The sequence below is a fragment of the Siphateles boraxobius genome, unplaced genomic scaffold, assembly GCF_051911475.1.
Source record: "Siphateles boraxobius isolate OS27281-9 unplaced genomic scaffold, OSU_SipBor_1 17, whole genome shotgun sequence".
Classification (NCBI taxonomy): domain Eukaryota; kingdom Metazoa; phylum Chordata; class Actinopteri; order Cypriniformes; family Leuciscidae; genus Siphateles; species Siphateles boraxobius.
In genome coordinates this window covers 1814755-1833506 of record NW_027508777.1, presented here as the reverse complement: position 1 = coordinate 1833506, position 18752 = coordinate 1814755, and positions in this window count along the sequence as shown.

The window sequence follows — 18752 nt, the reverse complement described above, 5'->3', positions numbered from 1 at the left end:
CGGTAGTAATTTTTTTAGATAACATTGAGAAAGTGAACAGCGTGGTGCAAAACGGAATTGTCATACAAGAGACGTTTACGCCAGTAATGCCTTTAGTTCAACCGGCAAAAAAGATAATTTTTGTCCAATGTCCCCCCGTTTATAAAAGATGAGTTGTTGATCACAGAATTGTCTAGGCATGGAAAAATTGTGTCACAAATGAGAAAAGTTCCGTTGGGCTGTAAATCCCCTTTACTTAAACATGTAGTCTCATTCAGACGGCAAGTTTACATGGTACTAAAAAGTGAAATTGAGGAAATAAATGTGGAATTTCAATTTAGATTTGATGGCTTCGATTATGTTGTGTTTGCAAGCTCTGAGATGATGAAATGTTGCAAATGTGGAGGGGAAGGGCACATTAGAAGTTTGTGTCTGGGACAGACTGAGGACACTACAGTGGCGAACGCAGTAGTTGTGGAGAATGATGATGTCAGAGCAGTCGTCGAGCACGAACAAGCCGAAGCTTTGAGGGATACAGCAGAGGCTGGAACAAGTGATGCAGGAATAGGAGGTTCGGGAATGGTAGATGGGGAAACATCAAATGTTATTGACAAAACAGTTGATCTGGTGATGGAAGATGGGGTTAGTGAGGAGTATGTGAGTGATGGTGCAATTTTTAAGACGCCCTCTGCTAAGAGGAAAAGGAATAAAATGAAAAAAGGGGATACAAAGTCAAAACAACTGCCAGAAATACAAGCTGATGTACATAAGGATGTTGAAAGCAGCACTGCTGAAGATTATGATAGTGATATTTTGGACAAAAGGAGTAGGCTGCTTTTGTCAGCCTCGTTGCCTGCTGTGAGTTTGTTTGTTTTCCCGTCTATCCTGCGTCTATATTACACCCATACCACTAAAAAGACGGTTATACCCAAGACTTGAGTCATAAATTAGTATAAATATTAATAGCATCACTGGTTGCATCATTGCTAACTTACTGTCCATCTGTTAAAATGGCGAATATATCAGGTGTATGTTATCTACCTCTTGGTGCAGATGAGAACAAATCTGAATTGCTTGCGGTGCAGTCTGAATTAGAAGCTGTAGAAAAGCAGATCCTTGACCTTCTAGAGAGACAAGCTGAGCTGAGAGACCGGCGTTTAGCTCTTGAAACATCACGCGCTGATGCACACGGATCAGTGATTAACGTTAGTAACCCGCTGACGCTGACCTCGTCTACTCCGTGCGTTTCTCAGCATTGGTCCCGAGCGTCCAGGTCACGATCAGCCATGATTTCATTCACTCCGGCTCCAACACACCACCACGAAGCCTGGGTGGTTCCGCGGAAGCCGCGAGCCAGGACAAGAATCTTTTCGCCCCTCCCGGTTTTCGAGATCTCCACTCAGAACCGCTTCTCCCCTCTTCGCGAAACGGAACGCGATGCTGTGATCATCGGCGATTCCACCGTCCGACACGTCCACGCTACGTTAGGTAAAAGTAAGGTGCACAGTCACTGCTTTCCTGGTGCTCGTGTTCTCGATATCACTGCGCGGGTAACTGAGATCTTGAACGGTGACGAGCGCGTCGGAGCTGTTGTGCTGCATGCGGGAGCTAACGACACTAGGCTGCGACAGACGGAGGTTCTGAAGAAAGACTTCAGGAGCCTTATCGATACGGTACGCAGCACATCGCCTGAAACATCGATTATTGTGTCTGGACCGCTTCCTACGTACCGACGAGGGCATGAAAAGTTCAGTAGATTATTCGCGCTAAATGAATGGTTATTGTCATGGTGCAATGAGCAGAAATTGATTTTTGTAAATAATTGGAATCTGTTTTGGGAGCGACCAAGGCTCTTCCGCGCTGATGGCTTACACCCAAGTAGAATCGGGGCAGATCTTCTGTCGGATAACATCTCCAAGATGTTAAATACCATTTGACTAGTAACCAAAAATCCAAATCATAGTCTCTACTGCACCAATTTAATTGATATTAATACTAGTGTAGAACATTGCATAGAAACTGTGTCTATTCCTCGTTTACTAAGATCAAATAATAAATCTACTGCAGGATCTAGAAAAAATCTAATTGTTATTAAAACAAAAAATCTCGCTATTAGTGAACAAAAACAATTTCTAAAGCTAGGTCTTCTAAACATTAGATCGCTCACACCTAAGGCGGTTATTGTAAATGAAATGGTCACAGATAATAATTTCGATGTTCTGTGCCTTACTGAAACCTGGCTTAAACCAAATGATTATTTCGGTCTAAATGAGTCTACTCCGCCAGGATACTGTTATAAGCATGAGCCCCGTCTGATCGGTCGTGGCGGCGGTGTTGCAACAATCTACAGAGATATCCTTAATGTTACTCAGAAAACTCGTCATAGGTTTAATTCGTTTGAAGTGCTTGTGCTAAATGTTATGCTCTTAGATGTAAGAAAAAAATCCCTATTATCTCTAGCATTGGCTACCGTATATAGACCTCCAGGGCCTTACGCCAATTTCCTAAAAGAGTTTGCTGACTTTCTATCAGATCTTTTGGTCAACGTCGATAAAGCATTAATTGTTGGAGATTTTAACATACACGTAGATAATTTAAATGATGCGTTAGGGGCTGCGTTTACAGATTTATTAAACTCCTTCGGGGTCAAGCAAAACGTCACCGGACCAACTCATCGTCTTAATCATACACTCGATTTAATTGTATCATATGGAACCGATCCAACCGATATAGATATCATTCCACAAAGTGATGATGTCACTGACCACTACTTGGTAACTTGCATATTACGCACTGCTGTAATATGTCATGCTGCGCCACGTTATCGACCAGGTAGAACAATTCGTCCATCCACCATAGATCATTTCTCAAATAGCTTATCTGATCTGTCTCAGCTGCTGCCTGAACCCAAACAAACAGATGAATTAGACGAACTAACTAGCACTATGAGCAACATTCTCTCTAGAACATTGGATATTGTTGCACCCATTAGATTAAAAAAGGTCAGAGAAAAAAGTATAGCACCATGGTACAATAATACTACGTATGTTTTAAAGAGAGAAACCCGTAATTTAGAGCGTAAATGGAAAAAAACTAATTTAGAGGTCTTTAGAATCGCGTGGAAAGACAGTATGTCACTTTATAAAAAGGCACTTAAAACGGCCAGGGCTGAGCACCTCAGCAAATTAATAGAAAACAACCGAAATAATCCAAGGTTTTTATTTAATACCGTGGCTAGACTAACAAATAAACAGACGTCGTCTGAACAAAATACCTCGTTACAGTTTAGTAGTAATGATTTCATGAACTTCTTCACCGAGAAAATTGAAAGCATCAGAATCAAAATCGTAAACGTTCGATCTTTGCTCGCGCCTTATAATTCGGCCGCAATTATCACCCCGCAAGAACAATTACAATGCTTTACAACCATAGAACAAAAAGAGTTAAATAAACTTATCACTTCATCTAAAACAACAACATGTTTATTAGATCCTATACCAACTGAACTACTGAAAGAAGTGTTACCTGTAGTGGAAGAGCCTCTTCTCAATATTATTAACTCATCTTTATCTTTAGGTCATGTTCCAAGAACGTTCAAGCTGGCAGTTATAAAACCTCTTATTAAGAAACCACAATTAGATCCAAATAACCTAGCAAATTACAGACCCATTTCGAATCTTCCATTATGTCAAAAATATTAGAAAAAGTTGTGTCCGCTCAACTCGGCTCTTTCTTGCAAGAAAACGACATCTATGAAAAGTTTCAGTCTGGATTCAGGCCACATCATAGCACTGAAACTGCGCTTGTTAGAATCACAAATGATTTACTTTTAGCTTCGGACCAAGGCTGTATCTCAGTACTAGTTTTACTTGATCTTAGTGCTGCGTTCGATACTATAGATCACACAATACTCTTAGATCGACTACAAAATTACACTGGTGTTCAAGGACAAGCATTAAGCTGGTTCAGGTCATACTTATCTGACCGCTACCATTTCGTCTACTTAAATGGAGAAAAATCGATTATAACTTCGGCAAACTATGGAGTGCCGCAGGGATCTGTGTTAGGCCCTTTATTATTCTCAATATATATGCTGCCACTTGGTAATATTCTAAGGAAACATGGAATTAGTTTCCATTGTTATGCTGATGACACTCAAATATATATTTCCTCACGGCCAGATGAATACGCTAAATTATCCAAATTGACAGACTGTGTTAAAGATATAAAAGATTGGATGACGCATAATTTTCTTTTATTAAATCCAGACAAGACAGAGGTAATACTTATCGGTTCTAAAAACCGTCCACAAAACCTTTCACAGCACGACTTTAACATAGTAGGATGCCCTGTTACTCTATCCGCTACAGTAAAAGACCTGGGTGTTACATTAGACTGCAACCTGTCTTTTGAAAAGCATATTTCATATGTTACAAAAACAGCCTTTTTCCACCTTAGAAACATTGCTAAGCTACGTAATATGCTATCAGTCTCTGATGCAGAAAAGTTAGTTCATGCATTCATGACCTCGAGACTAGATTACTGTAATGCTTTATTAGCTGGTTGTCCTGCATCTTCAATAAACAAGCTACAGTTAGTCCAAAATGCAGCCGCTAGAGTTCTTACTAGATTAAGAAAATATGATCATATAACACCGATTTTATCATCACTTCATTGGTTACCTATAAAGTTCCGTATTAATTACAAGGTATTGCTTTTGACTTATAAAGCTCTAAATGGTTTAGCTCCAGTCTATTTAACGGATCTTCTATCGCCTTACAATCCATCGCGCTCTTTAAGATCACTAGATTCGAGGTTTCTGGTCATTCCTAGGATATCCAGATCCACCAAAGGAGGCAGAGCATTTTCACATTTAGCTCCGAAGCTCTGGAATAGCCTTCCTGATATTGTTCGTTGCTCAGACTCGCTCTCCCAGTTTAAAACTAGACTGAAGACGCATCTATTTAGCCAGGCATTCATATAAATTTTTTATCTTACAGTTACTGTAAATTCGGCCTCTAGTTCATAAACGCCAGAGGAGAACTGGCCCCCGACTGAGCCTGGGTTCTCCCAAGGTTTTTTTTCTCCATTGGGTCACCTGATGGGGTGTTAGGACACCATTAGGTCACTGGATGGAGTTTTTCGGTTCCTTGCCACTGTTGCCTTTGGCTTGCTCAGTTGGGGATATTCAAATTAATTAACCAATCATACCATTGATCAGCTCTACCAAACTTGGATGTCTTTTTTCCAGTAATAAACAAACATTAAGTTGTTTTGATTGATACTGTGAAGCAGCTTTGATACAATCTGTATTGTGAAAAGCGCTATATAAATATATTTGACTTGACTTGACTTGACTAGGCGTAGAGCTTACTCTTTTGGAAAAGTTAGGTCTTTTTTACAAAAAACATGTAAAATGAAAAATGAAAATGAAAAATGTCCAGGTTACAGACTTCTTCCCAGACCGTAAAATGTTCATTGACTCTGTGGGGATGTTAATGCGAGGGGAGGGTGAAGAACAGTTTACTGTTCAAGAAATGTACAAATTAAAGAAATTTGTTGCAAAGTTGAGATCAGAACTTCAAGCAGAGGATGGGTTTGAAACGATATAGTCTATTTTGCTCCTACACACTGAAGCTTGTCTTAATTCAAGTCCTTTTCTCATTTATTTTTTTTAATGAGTGTAGTGAGGGTAAGCACTCTTAATATGAATGGGGCACGAGATCCGTATAAAAGAGCACTGTTATTTGAATTAATAAAACAAAAGCAAATAGATGTTGTGTTTATTCAGGAGACACACAGTGATGGTCTAAATGAAATTGACTGGAGAAAAGAATGGGAAGGAGTGGTGGTGTGCTCTCATATTAGTTCTACAAGAGGAGGGGTGGCTGTTTTATTTGCCAAGCACTTTACTCCTGCCTTTTTTGAGGTGAAACAAGAAATTCCTGGTAGACTTATTGCTATACGGGCAAAATTTGAAAAATTCAATGTTGTGTTTATTAATGTGTATGCTCCCACTAATGGCGCTGAGAGAGTTTGTTTTTTTAATAATCTCAATGGGGTCTTGCAGAGCTGTAACTCAGATGAATATTTGTTTTTAGGTGGTGATTTCAACTGCACTGAGAATTATGTATTAGATCGAAATCATGCTGAGCCTCATGAAGCCTCAAGCCACGCTATGCGAACATTGATTGAGACTCATAAATTGTGTGATATATGGAGGCGTTTGAATAAAAATGATAAACAATATACGTGGACACATACTCGAGAGAATTTAATTTATTTGGCCAGATTAGATAGATTATACTGCTTTAAACACCATTTTAATATTATGAAAAGTTGTGTAATTAGTCCATCTGGTTTCTCTGATCATGCTGTTGTTATATGTAAATTTTTTATAGCAAATATTAGGTCAAAGAGTGCCTATTGGCATTTTAATGTTTCTCTGTTGAATGATTTAAAGTTTAAAGAGGTTTTTGTCTTTTTTTGGAAAGAATTTAAATTTTTAAAAAAGTGTTTTGTAAACTTACGCCAGTGGTGGGACTATGGGAAAGTTTAAATTAGATTGTTATGTCAACAGTATACTTTTAGTGTCTCTAAAAATATAGCACAAAACTTGAAGCTGAAATTGTGGAGTAACAATCATTAATAGAGGTCACTGGAGAGCAGAGTGGTATTGATGCCCTGAAGTCCAAAAAGTTATGTATTGCGGACCTACTAGGCACGAAGGCAAAGGGAGCTTTGGTCAGGTCACGTTATCAAAATCTTACGCAAATGGATGCCCCGTCTAAATTCTTTTTTAGTTTAGAAAGAAAAAATGGCCAGAGTCGACATATTCACTCAATACGCTCAGAAAATGGGCAAGTACTGACAGCGCCCTCTGAAATAAGACAGCGGGCTGTGAGGTTCTATAATGAACTGTATGGGAGTGAATATGAGGAAGATGAAGAAATGTCTGCTAGTTTTTATGCGGGTTTACCAAAGCTACAGGAGAAGTCAAAGGCAGTGCTTGAGAGGCCTTTGTGTGAGCAAGAGCTCTGGAATGCATTGCAGAACATGGAGGGCGAAAAAGCGCCTGGTATTGATGGTCTGCCAGTTGAGTTCTACAAAGCCTTCTGGGAGGTGATGGGTGAGGATTTCTTGGGTGTTCTCAATGAGAGCATAGCTGAGGGTTCTCTTCCTCTGAGTTGTAGGAGAGCTGTGATTACTCTTCTACCAAAGAAAGGCGATTTGCAAGAAATTAAGAACTGGAGACCAGTGAGCTTGTTGTGCTCTGATTTGAAAGTCTTCTCTAAGGCTCTGGCCAATAGATTGAGAGAGGTGATGGGGCAGGTAATACACCCTGACCAAACGTATTGTGTGCCTACTAGGTCTATTTTAGATAATATTTTTCTTGTTAGAGATATAATAGAAGTTGCTGGTCTTTTGGGTATCAATATAGGACTCATTTCCATTAATCAAGAGAAGGCATTTGATAGAGTTCAGCACCAGTACCTTTGGAAAACTCTTAATGCTTTTGGTTTTGGCCCAGGTTTTATTGGAGTAATTAAAGTGCTGTACAGAGATATTGAAAGTGTGCTAAAAATCAATGGTGGTTTGAGCACCCCTTTTAAAGTTAATAGAGGCATTAGACAGGGATGTGCACTTTCTGGAATGCTGTACTCTTTAGCAATTGAACCATAGTTGAATAAGTTGCGTTCTAAAATAGAAGGTTTGGTATTACCTCACAACAACTTGCAGCATCAGATATCAGCTTATGCTGATGATGTAATGATTATGGTTAATGGACAGAATGACATAAATACTTTGGTTAAAATTGTTGAAGATTTTGGAAGCATATCTGCTGCCGAAATAGACTGGAGTAAAACTGATGCATTGGTTGTTGGGAAATGGGAGAAGAGTCCACCATTTTTACCTGGTGGGTTAATTTGGAAAAAAGGAGGGATTAAATACCTGGGAGTTTTTATCGGGGATACTGTCACGCCAGGAAAAAATTGGGTTGGGGTGGTTGAAAAAATAGAGGGTAGACTAAAGAGATGGAAGTGGATACATCCACAACTATCCTTTAGAGGAAGGGTTTTAATAATTAACAATTTGACTGCCTCATCATTGTGGCATAGATTGTCATGTGTGGACCCTCCTCCTGGGTTGCTTTCTAGGTTGCAAGTAATGTTTGTTAATTTTTTTTTGGGATCAGCTCCACTGGGCTCCTCAAAGCGTACTTTTTCTGCCTGTGGGAGAAGGCGGCCAAGGAATGGTACACCTTCCAAGCAGACTGGCAACCTTTCCCTTGCAATTCATCCAGAGACTATGAACTGGTCCTGAGGATCTGGTATGGAGAAAAGTTGCCCAGATTATCCTACAGAAGACTGATAGTCTTGGACTTGACAGCACTCTGATACTTATGGATCATAAACAGCTGAACTTAAAAGACTTACCTTCTTTCTACCATGGACTTTTTAAAATGTGGGGACATTTTAATTTTACCAGGAATGGAAAGACAGATTCTTTATTTTGGTTGTTCGAGGAGCCGTTGGTCAAAGGAGCTCGTTTTGCCTTATCAAGTGAGTGTTTTCCAGGTCTTATGCTAAGGCTTTGTGGCTCTGGTATGGTAAAAATAAAAGATTTAATTGATGTTGTAGGACCTGATTTAAGTGATGTATCTGCATTGGCCACGGCACTAGGCCAGAAGTCTTCCCGTCAAACTGAGGTAATTTTAAAAACATGGAAAGGAAGATTAACAGAGGAAGAATTAATCATGTTGCAAAATTTTGGTAATGGAAGCCTGGTTCCAAATATGAAAGATCCATTTCCGAAAATTGTCATTTCACCAGATTTAAAGGGTATGTTTGGTATTTTGCTAGATTTAAAAGGGTTGCATGATTTGGAGCTGGGTTTGGTTGCAGGAAAATTGTTGTATAGGTGTTTTGTTATAATTTTAAATAAAGTGGCATTAAATGAGAAAAAAGATACTGTGTGGCGAGAAAAGTTTGGGTTACAAGAAGAGGATAACCATTGAACAAGCAAACCGGGGATTTGCAGTGGCGTATATTGCATGGGGCTATAGCTATTAATGCTTTTGTTTCTGTTATAAATGCAGATGTTGTTGACAAATGTTCTTTTTGTGGTACCAGAGAAACGGTTTTTCATTGTTTTACAGAATGTACTAGATTGGAAAAAACTTTTTGATTTATTGAAGGATTTGTTTTTAAGATTTCAGGAAAACTTCACATTTAAAGTGTTTATTTTGGGATCGAGATATTGTAAAAAACAGAGAAAAAAATGGCAGCTAATTAATTTTATTGTTGGACAAGCTAAACTTGCAATTTACATCACAAGGAGAAATGAAATGGAAAACAGACATGGTCAAGATGTTGTACTTCTTTTTAAAGCTTTTTTAAAAGCAAGGGTTGGTGTTGAATTCAAGTATTATAAGGTAATGAATGACATAGAGTCTTTTAAATTGGAGTGGTGTTATAATAATATCATCTGTACTGTAATTGAAGGAGAACTCATTTTTGATATGTTATTAATTTGAAGTTGTTTGTATGATACAATGAAACTGCCTTGTTAATTAAAGTTTTTTCTAAAAATAAAAAAATAAAAATCTCTCTCTCTCTCTTCTCGTTCTTTCAGTTAAACATGTGCCCTGTCACAAGTGTAGCAGTTCATCTAACGTTACATTACTCACCGTTCAAATAAGACTTTGGCGGGCGCATACAAATATTCAATGCAGGAAAAACCCTGTTATTGCAAATGGGAAACAGCTTAATTTGTCTCGTTTAGTAAAAATAAAGCCAAGCTTTAGATCGTCCTTTCATGTTTACCTCCTCTGCTCAAATAGTTTTGACATCATGAATGACGCACAGATGCGTCGCGCTACGGTGCCCGATAAAGGACAAAAGGGAAAGTTGTGAGTTCACGGTCTGTATATTACGGCTGGGACTCGGAGCAGGAGCATCGATGAGAGGAATCGTTAACGTCGAGGGCATACAATATCGATGGTTCGTAAAACTTAGAACCGGTTCTCGATTGGAACAGGTTTTCAATTCCCATCCCTACCCCCTAAAGTGCAATTCGGCTAGGTATACATCCGCGCTAAAATATCAAGGTGAAAGTCATCATAGCTTGAGTAGTATAGACCCAGCTCCCAACCCAACTTTGAGAATAGATTAACGGCAATATTTTTTCGCCCGATAAGAGTCTAACGTTAACGCAGCACGTTATATATATACAGGTGCTGGTCATATAATTAGAATATCATCAAAAAGTTTATTAATTTCAAGAATTCAACTTAACAGGTGAAACTAATATATTATATAGACTCATTACATGCAAAGTGAGATATATCAAGACTTTATTTGTTATAATTTTGATGATATATGGCTTATAGCTTATGAAACCCACAAAATCAAAATCCCAGAAAATTAGAATATTACATGAAATCACACAGTAATTACACAGGATTACCATGGTCATTGAACCAGGTTTTGGTTATTTTGGCAGTGTGGGCAGGTGCAAATCCAGAACCAAAGTCCTCTTTTCTGATGACAGCAAATTTTGCATCTCATTTGGAAACCAAGGTCCCAGAGTCTGGAGGAAGAATGGATAGGCACACAATCCAAGATGCTTGAAGTCCAGTGTGAAATTTCCACAGTCTGTGTTGGTTTGGGGAGCCATGTCATTGGCTGGAGTTGGTCCACTGTGCTGTTCACTCAACGCAGCCGTCTACCAGGACATATTCAGAGCACTTCCTGCTTCCTTCAGCAGACAAGCTTTATGGAGATGCTTCCTTCATTTTCCAGCAGGATTTGCACCTGCCCACACTGCCAAAATAACCAAAGCCTGGTTCATGACCATGGTATTCCTGTGTAATTACTGTGTGATTTCATGTAATATTCAAATTTTCTGGGATTTTGATTTTGTGGGTTTCATAAGCTGTAAGCCATAATCATCAAAATTATAACAAATAAAGTCTTGAAATATCTCACTTTGCATGTAATGAGTCTATATAATAAATTAGTGTCACCTGTTAAGTTGAATTCTTGAAATAAATCAACTTTTTGATGATATTCTAATTATATGACCAGCATGTGTGTGTATGTATATATATATATATATATGTAATGATTCCTGATTGTGTTTCCATTGTCTTGTGTGAACTTTAGTTATTTCCTATTCTGTGTCATGTTTTGTAGTCCTTGTAGTTTTTCTAGTTTATTAGTATGCCCAGTTGTTTCTGATTAACCACGCTCTCTTGTTATCTTGTTTAGCTTGTTAGTCTCTGTATTTAAACCCTGTGTTTTGTTACAGTGTTTGTGGGTTCATGATGTTGTTAGAGGTTGGTTGTGGCGTTCGCTATGTCTGAGTTTTTGAGTCTGTCTAGTCTTTAGTTTATTTAATAAAAGTACTACTGCTGCATTTGGATCATGCTTCCTTCTATGTTCCAACCTGCCTCGTGACAGATGAACCCACCACTAACGTGGATCCAGCAGCAATGACCTCCAGGAATCCAGTAGCAGGGATTATGTGTCTCCGTCAGGGAGACCGGCCCATTGAGGAGTATGTACAGGATTTTATTGATCTGGCAAATGCTACTTCTATTGACCCTCTGTGCCTCATTATAATTTTTATAGGGGGACTATCAAAGCCACTGGGGCCAACCATGCCACTGCACCCTCCCCACTGCACTTTAGGATTTTATATTTGCTTGGCCCTGCGACTGAGTGAATCAAGATATGCTGTGGGGATCACGAAAGAGAAACGTGGTACTCCCACATTAGCCCTCATTCCGTAGCTTTGTCACGTCACGTATGCCGATCCAGAGACTGTTCACGTCAAGTCTGCCGATCCAGATACTGTTCACGTCACGTCTGCCGATCCAGAGACTGTTCACGTCACTTCTGCCGACCCAGAGACTGTTCACGTCACTTCTGCCGATCCAGAGACTGTTCACGTAACTTCTGCCGACCCAGAGACTGTTCACGTCACTTCTGCCGACCCAGAGCCCTCGCCGCTGGCGCCGTCCAGCCCAGAACCCTCGCCGCTGGCACCGTCCAGCTCAGCACCCTCTCGGAGACGGAGGAGGAGGAAGAGGACTTCCTTCATCCTGCAATGCCCGGAGGCTCACTTTAGTGAACTTTAGTTATTCCCTGTTCTGTGTCAGGTTTTGTAGTCCTTGTAGTTTTTCTAGTTTATTAGTATCCCCAGGTGTTTCTGATTCACCACGCCCTCTTGTTATCTTGTTTAGCTTGTTAGTCTCTGTATTTAAACCCTGTGTTTCGTTACAGTGTTTGTAGGTTCATGATGTTGTTAGAGGTTGGTTGTGTCATTCGCTATGTCTGAGTTTTTGAGTCTGTCTAGTCTTTAGTTTATTTAATAAAAGTACAACTGCTGCATTTGGATCCTGCTTCCTTCTATGTTCCAACCTGCCTCGTGAAAATGCATGTATATATAGCTGCGAGCAGCGATGAAGGGCCCGAGGGGTTGTGGTGCCACCGGCTTGGGCCCGTAATCGCTGCTCGCAGCTATAATTAGGGCCCAAGCCTTGAAAAGGCGAAGGCCCTTTTGTTTTCCTTAGGATTATTAGGGCCCAAGCCTTGAAAAGGAGAAGGCCCTATTGTTTTCCTTAGGATTATTTATTATTAGGGCCCAAGCCTTGAAAAGGTGAAGGCCCTATTATTTTCCTTAGGATTATTTATTATTATTAGGGCCCAAACCTTGAAAAGGCGAAGGCCCTATTGTTTTCCTTAGGATTATTAGGGCCCAAGCCCTGAAAGGGCGAAGGCCCTATTGTTTTCCTAAGGATTATTTATTAGGGCCCAAGCCCTGAAAGGGCGAAGGCCCTATTGTTTTCCTAAGGATTATTAGGGCCCAAGCCTTGAAAAGGCGAGGGCCCTATTGTTTTCCTAAGGATTATTATTATTATTATTATTATTATTATTATTATTATTATTATTCTAACGACTATTCGGGCACTTTTGGGGCTCTTAACGTGCAAGAAAACTCTTGAAACTTTGCACGCGGGTCAGAACCCGCGGCCATCAGGGTCGGGGTGAAGATGGTACCCGGGCGTGGCAGGGGGGCTCGACAGCGCCCCCTGGAACGAGGTCCGAAAACTTGGTCCATAAATCAAACACGCTTGTATGTAAGAATATGAAACTCGGTACACATATAGATCTCATCGGTTCATATATACTTCATGCTCTTACTTTTTACCCCAGCCCAACAGGAAGTCGGCTATTTAGGGTTGTTTGTAAAACGCATGCAATGGAATTTAAAGTACTTCTCCTAGAGAATTCAAAGAAATGCCACGAAACTCGGTCAGCATGAAGTCAAGAAATTGAGGATGAAAAGTTGCGAGGGGATTTTTGATATCTCGAACGGTGTGGCCGTGGCGAGGAAACGAAATTATGGCGAGAAACGTGAAACAGGAAGTGTGTTATAACTTCTGCATACATTAACTGATCTTGATGAAACTTCAGCAGTGTGTTCGTTGTAAGAGGCCGATCACATGGATGTGACTTTTGTGAGTCAAAGTTATAGCGCCACCAACTGGCAGCAGGAAGTGTGTCACTTTCAAAATGCTTCGAAATCACCCTCTTATTTTAACCCAATTTGCTTCAAACTTCATCTGTATAATGTAAACATACGCCATATGTAGACCTGTGAATGGATTCTTGATATCTTTGATACTGTTGCCGTGGCAACACATCAAACTTTAAAATTCTTTTTTGATGCTTTTGAGACTCTTAGCATGCTTGAAATTGCATGAAACTCGACAGACATGTCACATATATTAGCCAGTAGACATGTGCAAAGTTTCAGGAACGGGCGTGGTGCAGGGACTCAGTAGCGCCACCTTTTGACAAAAGTGAGAGGGTTAGTTTCATAGTTTTACCTGCAATCTTAAAACTCGGTAGGCATATTGTTCAGATCAAGCCGGACAACTTTCTAATTTACAGATTTTGGTTCCGAACAACAGGAAGTCAGATATTTTGGTTTGAATGGGATATTTTGGAGTAATCTCTGTCCCTCTCTCCCTCTCTCTGCATACCTCTGTGTCTGTGGGGGGAGGGGGATGTGTCTGTTTGAGTGACAAAGCTTTTAATTATTGTTGATCAAGGTTTTGGGGGCTTTTGGGGCCCTTAACATCCTCTAAAACTCTTGAAACTTTGCACACGGGTCAGAACCCGTGGCCATCAGGGCCGGACTGAAGCTGGTACCCGGGCGTGGCAGGGCGGACCGACAGCGCCCCCTGGACTGGGATTCGAACACTTGTCCATAAATCAAAGACACTTGCATGTAATAATATGAAACTCGGTACACTTATAGATCTCATTGGGTTGAACAACTTTCGTGCTCTAAGTTTTACGACATCCCAACAGGAAGCCGGCTATCATGGTTTGTTTGGAAACGCATACCCCTGAAATTCTATTTAATTCTCCTTGGGAATTAATCGGATTTCAAGCAAACTCGGTCAGCATGACGTCAAGACATTGATGATGCTAAATTCCGGAGGGATTTTTGATATCTCGAACGGTTTGGCCGTGGCGAGGAAATTAATTTTATGACTAAAAAAGGACACATAATGTGTGTTATAACTTTGCTCGTTTTACCTACAGTTACAAAACTTGCCACGCATATTGTTCTCATCAAGCCAATCGACTTTCTAATTTAAAGTCATTAGCTCAGAGCAACAGAAAGTCAGATATTGTAGTTTGAATGGATTTCTTGTCCCCCTGCCATTCTGTTTGTGTGTGTGTGTGTGTGTGTCTGTGTGGGGAGGGGGGAGGGGAGGAGGGGAGGGGGGGGGGCTCTTTGAGTGATAGTTTAGTTTAAACACCAACTCATACATAGGGCCATACTGCCCTCTTGTGTTCAAAATTATATACATATTTGGTATGTGACTGAGGATCGAGAGCTTTTAAATACGGACGTCCACATTGATAATGGTGGCTCTTGCAGAGCGCTCGAATGAATAAATTAACTAAACGTTCGCTCAGCTCTGCTCGCTCGTCGCCATGGACGCGCACCGTTATGAATGCCCAGTGTTTCCCCTAGGATTTTTTTTCAGGGGGGGTGGGATTGGGGGAACTGCTAGTGTTGCGGAGCGGGTGTATTACGAATACGTGGTGTAAATTTTTTAGCAATCAAAAAGCATGTCTAATTAATTGAAATAGTGTATTATGAATCATTAAACGTATACAACATTTAAAAAAAAAATATGAAAAAAAATGTCACACTAATTCTGTGTTGTGTTTTTTCTGGTAATAAAATGAAGACATAAAACACAAATTTGATCATTTATCATCAATTTTAATCATATGAAATTAAATAAACTTTTTGTCAAATAACGTGCTGCACAATGAGCTTTACTGTTAAAGTCCCCATGAATTCAAAATTGACCATACTTACTTTGTTTGCTTAAATTGATCGTTTTGTGGTGAACAATTCATCCATGCAAGTCAATCCACACAAAAAAATTGTTTGGCTTCGTAATCTTTAATCAAAATCTGAAATTTCCCCTCCCCTCTGCGTTGGAGGACCTTGCCTGATGACGTAGGTTTCACGGTTTGGGCGTCTTCTTAACATCCGTAATCACGCCCCTCCAACTGACAGTAGACAGGCTGAATGAAAACACCTACTTTTCTAGATCCAATCAGGTGCTAGTTGGGGAAAAAGCCACGCCCACCATTTTGCCTCATTTAGTATTCCGTTTCTCTCGGAAATACGTCACAACACTGGAGAAAAGTCGTTTGCAACTTCCGGTTCACGGGGACTTTAAAATTAAAACATGGATTATTCCTTAAATTCAGTTTTGATGATAGTTTATTTGGATTAGTGTTAGTATTATTACATTGGGACATATCTAAATTCTACTGTACAACGGTAATATATTTCTGTCAAGTTAAACCGAACTTTTATTTTGACGGGTTGCCGTGAAGACCTTTTGAGTTTGTTTGTTTATGTCATAATGATAGTTTTTCTCAAATGAAGCGGTTAAATGATCACGAAGTGACTTTCGGAGTGGATCTAGAGCCTAAATACTAGTATCTATTAATAGGTACTAGTATCTAAAAGGTAATTTTCTCTCTCTCTCTCTCGCTCTATCTCTGAGCCAATATGGCAAGCCGTTTTAACATTTAATCATTTTAACCTACTAGTCTCTATTTTCATGCTACTAGTACTTATTTTTTAGATACTAGTATCTATTCCATTAAGTACTAGTACTTATACATTAGCGACTAGTGCTTATTCTGTTTAGAATATTCAAAGTGCTTATTCAATTTTTAAGCTTATTTATATTTTCAGAGCAGAAAATCCGATTTTTCTGCTTATTCAATATTGCATCTAAAATGTAAGTGACTTGACGTGTGTGTTTGTGTGTGTGTGTGTGTGTGTGTGTGAGAGAGAGAGAGATTGTGTCTGTTACAGTGACAAGAGTTTAACCCTTTAAGGCCTTGTCTTTTTGGATATATATCTTTTTTTTTATAAAAAAAAAAAGTGCATACAAGCCATATATTTTAAATGTATTGTTTGCTTTAAATTAAATTAAGATTGTATGTTTGGTAATTGAACCTAAATAAATTTAAAACTAATGTGCTATATTTCAGATAAATATATTTGTTTTCCTTCATTTTAATCAACACTAACTTTATTCTCATCTGAATTATAAATAACTTATTTCTGTATAAAATACAAAATCCCGAATAATCCAGACCAACCAGAGCGCACTATTTCTACAACATCATCAGTGTTGAAGCAGAACTACCAGAGCCGTTCGGCAGATAGCGAGCAGATATTTTGTGTCACGTCGTGCACAATAACCCTAAAGGCACCAGGGTGGCGGTGCCACCGGCTTATATATATATATATATATATATATATATATATATATATATATATATATATATATATATAAATATAGCTGTGAGCAGCGATGAAGGGCCAAAGCCGGCGGCACCGCCACCCCGGTGCCTTTAGGTAACTAAAGGCACCGGGGTTGCGGTGCCACCGGCTTGGGTCCGTAATCGCTGCTCGCAGCTATATTTATTATTATTATTATTATTATTATTATTATTATTCTAACGACTATACGGGCACTTTTGGGGCTCTTAACGTGCACGAAAACTCTTGAAACTTTGCACACAGGTCAGAACCCGCGGCCATCAGGGCCGGGCTGAAGGTGGTACCCGGGCGTGGCAGGGGGGCTCGACAGCGCCCCCTGGAACGGGGTCCGAAAACTTGGTCCATAAATCAAACACGCTTGCATGTAATAATATGAAACTCGGTACACATATAGATCTCATCGGTTCATATGCACTTCATGCTCTTACTTTTTACCCCAGCCCAACAGGAAGTCGGCTATCTAGGTTTGTTTGTAAAACGCATGCAATGGAATTTAAAGTACTTCTCCTAGAGAATTCAAAGAAATGCCACGAAACTCGGTCAGCATGAAGTCAAGACATTGAGGATGAAAAATTGCCAGGGGATTTTTGATATCTCGAACGGTTTGGCCGTGGCGAGGAAACGAATTTATGGCGAGAAACGTGAAACAGGAAGTGTGTTATAACTTCAGCATACATTAGCTGATCTTAATGAAACTTCAGCAGTGTGTTCGTTGTAAGAGGCCGATCACATGGATGTGACTATTGTGAGTCAAAGTTATAGCGCCACCAACTGGCAGCAGGAAGTGTGTCACTTTCAAAATGCTTTGAAATCACCCTCTTATTTTAACCCGATTTGCTTCAAACTTCATCTGTATAATGTAAATACACGGCAGATGTAGACCTGTGAAAGGATTACTGATATCTTAGATACTGTGGTCGTGGCAACGCATCAAACTTTAATATTCTTTTTTTATGCTTTTGAGACTCTTAGCATACTTGAAATTGCATGAAACTCGACAGACACATCACATTTATTAGCCAGTAGACATGTGCAAAGTTTCAGAAACGGGCGTGGTGAGGGGCTCAGTAGCGCCACCTTTTGTCAAAAGTGGGGGGATTAATTTTATCTACAGTAATAAAAATCGGTATGTGTATTGTTCTCCTCCAGCCAGACAACTTTCTAATTTACACTCAATAGCTCCAACCAACAGGAAGTCAGATATTTTGGTTTGAAAATTGTCATTTTATGTCTCTCTCTCTCTGAGCCTACGTCTCTGTGTGTGTGTGTGTCTGTGAGTGTGGGGAGGGGGAGGGGGGCTAGATTAACCATTTCACTGCTGTTTGGTCTGGCCTGCATTAAAAAAGAAAATAAATGTCTTACGCCTTGTATTTTTTAAATAAGTTGTATTAATAAGTAAAGGCATATAACCAGTTGAATTGTAGTGCATTGAAAATATTTTTATATAATTAGTTTATTAATTAAATTAACTTGGTCCATAAACTTGGTCAGAAAATTTGGTCCATAAATTAAACACACTTGCATGTAATATTATGAAACTCGGTACACATATAGATCTCATCGGGCCAAACAACTTTAAGCCAGCCCAACAGGAAGTGGGCTATTTTGGTCTTAATGTGGATTTTTGGCAAAATCAGCCTCTGATTTTTTACCCACTCCTCTTAAGTGGTTTATTCAATACCCACCAAACTTTTTCAACATGATGAAAATACATTAAAGAAGCTAAATTGTGAATGGCTATTGAATATCTCAAATTGTTTTGCTATGGCGAGGGATTAAAGTCATGTCAAAAAAGTAAACACTAAAAGCCTCATATCTTCTAAAAAATTAATTATACACCATTTATTTCTAGATAAAATTAC